Source organism: Triticum dicoccoides, chromosome 5B (genome assembly GCF_002162155.2).
Source record: "Triticum dicoccoides isolate Atlit2015 ecotype Zavitan chromosome 5B, WEW_v2.0, whole genome shotgun sequence".
Classification (NCBI taxonomy): Eukaryota; Viridiplantae; Streptophyta; class Magnoliopsida; order Poales; family Poaceae; genus Triticum; species Triticum dicoccoides.
The window spans coordinates 577107723-577115652 of record NC_041389.1 but is presented as its reverse complement, the minus strand read 5'-3'; positions in this window follow the sequence as shown (position 1 = coordinate 577115652).

The following is a 7930-nucleotide window of genomic DNA, read 5'->3' as shown; positions in this document are numbered from 1 at the left end:
AGTGCGAGGCCATGGGTTCCATGGTGTGGGTATAGTGTGCTACCTCTGCAAGGTGTATTCATCTATCGATAGCCGCGCCCACGGATAAGGTCCTAGTTCCTAAGTAAGTCACACCATGGATCAACTTTTATAAAGTAAAACTTGCACACTAAGTTATTTGCATGACACTTGTTGAATCATGATTATGTCAGTGAGACTGACTATTGTGGTTCCGTTTGTGATATGTGGATGATCGCCGTTTGGTTACTAGGTAACCCGTTGAACCGAGTATGGTTCCATTCATGATGCGTGAATGATCACCATTTCATTGCGAGGCAACCCGTTGAACCGAGTATGGTTCTGTTTGTGATCCATGAATGATCACCATTTGGTTATGAGGTAACCCATCACTACTAGGGAAAAGCCTATACACAGAATCTTAGCAGCAGCGCGGCTCAAAAAGGAGCGCTGCTGCTAATTAGTAGTAGCGTGTGTGCTGGAAACTCGTTGCTGATAAATTTTTAGCAGTAGCACGCTCTACGTAAACCACACTGCTACAAATATCCACCGGCGGTGTTCACCGAGCTCCATTTAGCAGTAGCGCCGTGGCCTGAACCGCGCTACTGCTACGGATGTAGTAGTAGCCCGCTTTTACTGGGATCGCTGCTGCTACATTTCAAATTGCCAAATTTTTTGTCACTGTTAGCAGTAGTGCCGTTGCCCAAAGCGCGCTGCTGCTAATTATTTAGCAGCAGTGCGTTTCTCCTCCCGCGCTACTGCTAACCCACACCAACCCACCACCTTTCCCCACCCGTGCCTCCCCTCCCCCTCCTCTCTTCCCTTCCCCCTACCTCCCGCACATGCTCCCACTATCACTCTTCTTCTTCCTCAATACTTCTCCCCCATTACTCTTTCTCTTCTATCCACCTTTCTCTCTCTTCATTACTCCTACCTAACTACACCACCTCCATTAATGCATCTCCTTTCTCTTTTTCCTTTCCCCTCCATAGCTGAAGTTGTCTCCTCCCAAATTAGCTAGCTAGGTAGATGTAGCACTTAGTTAAGTGACCTATTTGCCCCCTAACTAGATCTATCTTTGTCAAGAAGAGCTTTATGCACTTTTGATCTCTCCCTACAACATCATCTCCACCGTGTGCTCGATCTCGATCGAGATAGAGGTGATGAAAATTTCATGCTTTTGCAAAATGAAAATATGTTTATGTGTGTGTGATATGTTTGTGGAAATTGTGTGTGTGGCATGCCAAATTGTGCTTTTGAGTTGCCTATGTTTTGCCGAAATGTCGATTTATTTCCATTTCGACGAATTCCGGGCAAACTCTAGATCCATATATGTCCTATTTTTAGGGAAGGTCATGCCAAAAAAATTTATGACTTTGATGCATGCATGCATTTTTATAATCAATTTGTTTATTATTACCGTGCAGAGTTGATGATGGTTAGTGGAACGATATTGGACAGGTGGTTGCGGTCGGCGGTGCAGGACATGAAAGAAAATAACCGGACAGAGGTTTTATGTCCGTGTCAAAAATTAAAAGGAATAATTTGGCTCGACCCCCATGACGATGGTCGTGTCGAAGTGCACCTGCTCATGACTGGATTAATGGATGGCTATACGCGGTGGATAATTGAAGATGAGGATGACGATGTTGAGGATGCCGACGGGGCAGGCAATGATGACACGGGGCAAGACGAAGAGATGATCGATAATGGCGGCGGGGAAGAGGCCGGACATGGCGGCAGAGAAGGGGCCGGACATGGCGGAGGAGAAGGGGCCGGACATGGCGGCGGAGAGAACGACATGGACTCCACGTAGCAGAGTCCGTCGGTACTAAGTTCAATCGTGCGGGACCCTCATGTTCAAGAATTGCTTCACAAGGAGACGAGTACTGAGAGAGCTGCTTCTAGAGAGGAGGCTAAGCTGGAGCAACTGGTGGTAGACTCGAACACTCAATTGTATGATGGTTGCAATCCTGAGGTGACCCGCTTGAGTTTCACGCTCCAACTCCTGAAGACGAAGGCTAAAAACAAATGTACCGACACTAGCCTCGATGAGCATCTCAAGTACCTAAAGGATGTTCTTCCCGCGGGTAATCTATGTCCTACTAGTGTTGATGAGGCCAAGAAGATCGTGTGCCCTCTTGATCTGCCACACGTTAGATACCATGCATGCATCAACTATTGCATAATTTATCGGAAGGAGCACGGGGAAAAAACAAGCTGTCTGGTGTGCAATGCTTCTCGATACAAGAAGGCCGGGAAGAAATGTCCCCAGAAAGTTGTATGGTACTTACCGATCACTCCCCTTCTGCAGAGGTATTTTGTAGATCCCAAGGAAGCAAAGCTAATGCTCTAGCACGCGGAGAGGAAGAAGCCCGACGATGGAGATGATCCGAAGCTGAGACACGTGAAGGATGGAAGCCAGTGGAGAGCGTTGAACAGTTTCTATCGGTATTTTGAATGTGATGCAAGGAACATCGTGCTTGGCGCGTGTACCGATGGCATGAATCCGTTTGGCAACTAGAACAGCAACCATAGCACATGGACCGTGTTTGTATGGATGTACAACCTCCCCCCTGGTTGTGCATGAAATCGAAGTACATTCACATGAGCATGCTTATTCAAGGGCCGAAACAACCAGGAAATAATATTAATTTGTATCTGGGACTACTTCAAGAGGAGTTAGACACGTTATGGAAAACACTGGCCAAGACATGGGACGCCACCAAAGGTGAGTAGTGTTTTATTATAAGACTACCACGTGGTCATGCTTGTCTGGGACAACGTGTTCACATGTTTGTAGCAGAACCAGCTCATGTTTTGGAGCTTGCTATCGTAGTTCATCTCCCGAGAATCCCGCAACGTCATCTCGTCGATTTGTGTTGCAAACTTTCATTTTTCTTCCTAAGACTCGATGAGCCTGGAATATCCTAACACCAACCAGAGCTGAATCTCAGGCAGATATGATGGTTGGAACATTTCCCTAAGAACTATAATATTGGTCTCTCGATAACCGGTAAGGTGGATGTCGTGGCCAACACACCCATCCGGTAGACCTATTATTATAGTATCTTGTTTGAGGAAGTTGGCCACCACCCCCCATAGGGATTTCGTAGGATTTGCTCCCTAGTTGCCCCTATGGATTTTTGTGTTCCCGAAGTCCGACCTTTTACTTGATGTTTTAGATATCAAACCATATCTATGAATGGGTTATACTAGCACATCAAGGAGAACATTAGAAGCGGAGTGCTAAATGTCTCTCGGTCGATCATCCAGATTTTATTTGCTTGGCCTCGCTAAGGTGAAATATGAGAAAGTGTTATCCTCCTTCGCATCTGCATCGTCCATCGCTATTCATCATGGTAGTATGTTGTGTTGTCAGCACCCTTGACGCGGTTGTTGATAAAAACCTTGATGATTGTGGAAATGCTCAAGTTCTTGAGAGCACGCACAAGCGCTACGTCTTATCATCGGCACTAGCTGGGATTGCCCCAGATTTCCTCGGTTATGTTATAACCACTCCAACAGTGAATTCACTCTCTATTGTTGGGTTCTTCCCCAGTTACCAGAATCATTCCCAGCATTTGCATTTTGTTCCCAGCTTGCACCGCCAATGTGCCATTCTACCATGGGTCTCTTCCATTTCCGGTGATAAGCAAAATTCATCCATTACGTTGTCTTCAACAAGGTAATCCACATCATCCAAGTTTGAGTATGCCATTCTACCGAACCCCTCTAAATGATCGATTATGATTTGCCTTAAGCTGGTATAAAGAGTTTCAATGATCTCTGAATCAAAGGTAATTCTTTTGCCACTTAAGGGGAGATATTTACGAGTCACGGTTCCGAAGGTGTCTCGTTGTGGTATCATGGCAACTCAACTCCTCGCTACGTTGACAACCGATTACCACCTTCTTAAGTGTGGAATTGTTGTCCACCTAGTGAACCTTCGTCATCCGTTTCTTTCCACCCCTCTTGATGTGTATCTCGTGTCTCAACCCGAGAGATGGTCCTATGTCTCATTCCGTGAGTTGTTCGATCTTCAAGAAGATCGACCCTTCTAGATTCTCCTTCTTCCCTCCATGTCATGTTGGCAGGATTTCTCAGAACAAGACATCAAGACAATGATGGTGAATGAATCAACGTTCAACTGAAGTGCACCCTGGATCGTGAAGATTGTACTAGTTTGCGTTTCCCCTTCATCCTACCCTACGCTTGAATCTCGAGACGAGATTCTTGTTTAGTGGGGGTGAGTTGTCACATCCCTAGCTTCAGGCATTGCTCTAGGCTAGCTTCATGTGTGCATCATGTCTATATTTTTGAAACTTGAATTGAGGAATATTGGAAGCCTCAAAACCCTAAATAAAAGAGGGGCAAAAACCCTAGAAATCTCATTCATTGCTCCAAAAGGCTCTTCCTAAATGTTTGATAATTTTTGGTAAGGGTTCTGGTCCCAACCAAAATATTGAACATTTTTAAGGATCTATTTTTGGGACTTTGAATTTAAATCATTAGCTATTTGAATTTGAATTATATTCATATAATTAGAATATAATTTCAAATACCCCTGAAATATTTTATGAGCTTTTGGAAAAGTCCATCTAGCCAAATAAAATTATTCAGAGGAGTTTTTGGCATTGTTTGAATTTGTTTAAAATTCAAAACAGTGGCAAAACGAAATTAAATAAAACAAAACAGAAGAAAAAAATAAAAGAGAGAGAGAGAAGGACTTACCTGGCCTCACCCGTGCAGCCCACCAGAACCGGCCCAGCCCGCCACCGCTACTCCCCCCCTGTCGTCTTCCTCTTGCCAGTGGGAGCAGCTGCGTGCTCGCACGCGCGCGGCCGAGGAGGCCACCTCCTCCCTGCCTGGCTGCCTCCTCCTTCCCTGGTCCCTCCCGCGATGCCACGCAGCCCCGACCCCCTCTCACTTCTCCCTCGCTCTCTGGACCTCCCTCCCCCTCGCTCCTCTGTTTCCCTTCCCGCGACCGAACGGAGCCGCCGCCACCGACGAGAGCCACTGTGGCTACCGGCCACCCCACGACCCACCGACGCCCCAGGAAGCTCCGCCGGTCCTCCCTCTACCTCCTCAACGAGCCACGAGGCCCCGGACGTGCCACAACACCGCCCTCGATGCCTTCTTCAACCTCGGGACCGCCGACCATCTTCGTCAAATTCGCCGGCTCCGGACCGTCCCCGACCTCGCCGAGCGTCCCCTCGTCATCGCCGTGAGTCACTGACCCTCTCCCCTAACTCAGCATGCTCCCCTCCGTGCCGTAGCGCCGTTCCCCACGAGCACCGAAGCCACCGTCCGCCATTGCTGCTGCACGCATAGCCTCCGTGCTCCCCTGGCCTCACTGAGCTGCTCTTAGTGCTCCCCATGTCTAGCAGGTGCTGCCCAACCTCTCCATTTGCTCACTGATGCACCGTAGCGACGCGCCCGAGCACCACCGAACACCATCGCCGCCAAAGCTCGTCGCCGGCATGAGTTCCGGCGACCCCACGACCTCCCACTCGGTCCTCTGGATGCGCGGGAGCAAGGGCCATCCCCTGGTGCCCTCAGCGCGCCAAACTGACGCCTCTAGCGCAAGTCCGGCGTGCCCCGCCGTGTTCTGTGGTCGCCGTCGGCTGGTCTCCGGCGTGCTGACGTGGCGTCGTCGTTAGGGGCTAATGACCCTGCTAACTAACCCTGTGACACTGACAGCAGGGCCCCACCTGCTAATTAATCCTAGATTAGTTTCTGTTTAGTTTTTAACTAATCCTAGTGGCCCCACGCGTCAGCTTTGACTAAGCTGACGTGGCTGTTGACTGGGCCCACATGTCAGCGACACTAATCAGCCCCAGTCACTGACCAGTGGACCCCACTGGTCAGGTTTGACCTGAACCTGCCCCGTTGACCTGCTGACGTCACTGTGACGTGGGGCTGACGCAATAAGTATTTTCTGGATTTAAAAATAATCAGGAAATTCCAGAAAATTGTATAAACTTCTAAAATTCATAGAAAATCAACCGTAACTCCAAATTAAATAAATTATATATGAAAAAATATCAGAAAAATTCAAGGAATCCATCTGTACCATTTTCATGCATGTTAGAACAACTTATAGGTGCTGTTTAGCACAAATCAATTAAATGGCATTTGAATAATCACATATGGAGTTTGAATTTGAATCTTGTATTCAAACCAACTTCATTTAATCTGTTGCTAGTTGCATTAGCCCAAAACACATTCATTTTGCCATGTCATGATCATGCATCATATTGTGCATTGCATTGATTGTGTTCCCTTCTGTGTTGCCGGTATTTGTCCCCTCTCGATAGATGTGATACCGATGATGTGATCGTTGACACTGATGAAGACTCAATGTTATCTTCAGAAGTGCCAGGCAAGCAAAACCCCCTTGTTCATTCCGATACAATCCTACTCTCTCGCTCCTGCTCTCTTTTACTGCATTAGGACAACATCGATTCATCTGTTACCTGCTGCGGTAGCTGAACCCCTTTATCCTTTGCATGACCTGTCATTGCCACAGTAAATAGATGAAACCCACTAGCATGAGTAGGAGTTGTTTGAGCCCTGATGTGCCTACTCATTCATGCTTGTTTGTCATGCCTGCTACTACTTAGAGTTGAGTCAGGTCTGATTCATCGGGGATGAATCAGAGGCGTGTGAACATGTCCTACTGTGTGTGAGCTAAGTGTGTGAACACGATTTGGTAAAGGTAGCGGTGAGAGGCCATGTAGGAGTACATGGTGGGTTGTCTCATTGAAGCCGTCCTCAGGAACTGAGTTCTGTGTTTGTGATCCATGATTCAGCTACTACCATACATTGGGCCCTGAAATATGACCCCGCTCGACTTCTTATTCACCCTAGTCCTCTGTCCAGGAGTTGCAAGTAGTTTCTGGTGTTTGTAGCTTGCTGGAGGCCGTGGACAGCGCTGACCGTAGGGGTGGGCTGTGATGCGGTAGGCACGTGGCCGGGTATACCGGGCGCCCGTTTGGTGTCACGGAACCCTGTTCACATCGTTTGGGGCTGTGAGCGAAACTCCGGCCGGATCTCCTCATGGATGGAACCCGAATAGGCGATAAACCTGGACTAGAGACTTAGGTGTTTAAGTAGGTCGTGGTCTACACCCACGTCGGCTTTCGCTTGAAGTCTGCCGAGCACATGTCGTGTGCAGACGCTAAGTGGTGGAAACATGTATGAAGAAGTACACCCCTGCAGGGTTAACATCATCTATTCGAATAGCCGTGTCCGCGGTAAAGGACTTATGGGTTGCTTATATCAGTTCATAGACAAGTGAAAGTGGATACTCTAAAATACGCAAGATAAGCGTGAGTGCTATGGATGGCGTTCTCGTAGGGAGACGGGAGCGGATCCATAGTGGTGTATTGATATGGTGAATATGTGGACTCGTGTGCGCCACCTCAAAAAAGTTACTCGCAGTCGTAGTTCAGGATAGCCACCGAGTCAAAGCTGGCTTGCTGCAGTTAAACCCCACCATCCCTTTGTTGATAATGATGCATATGTAGATAGTTCTGATGTAAGTCTTGCTGGGTACATTTGTACTCACGTTTGCCTATTTTATGTTTTTGCAGAGAGACTTCAGTCTCACTAGTATTTCCGCGTGGTCTTCGACGTTTAGCTTGTTACCTCAGCTACGATCTTGTGCCTCGGCAGGATTTGGTAGATAGTCAGGCTTCTCAGCCTTTTTCATTTATAGATGTCTGTACTCAGACATGATAGCTTCCGCTTGTGCTTGATTTGTATGCTCTGAATGTTGGGTCATGAGACCCATGTTTGTAATATCTCGCTCCTCGGAGCCTATTGAATAGATTACCTGAGTCATAGAGTCATGTTGTGATGCCATGTTGTATTTGCACATATCGAGCATATTGTGTGTATGTTGTTGAAATGCTTGGTATGTGTGGGA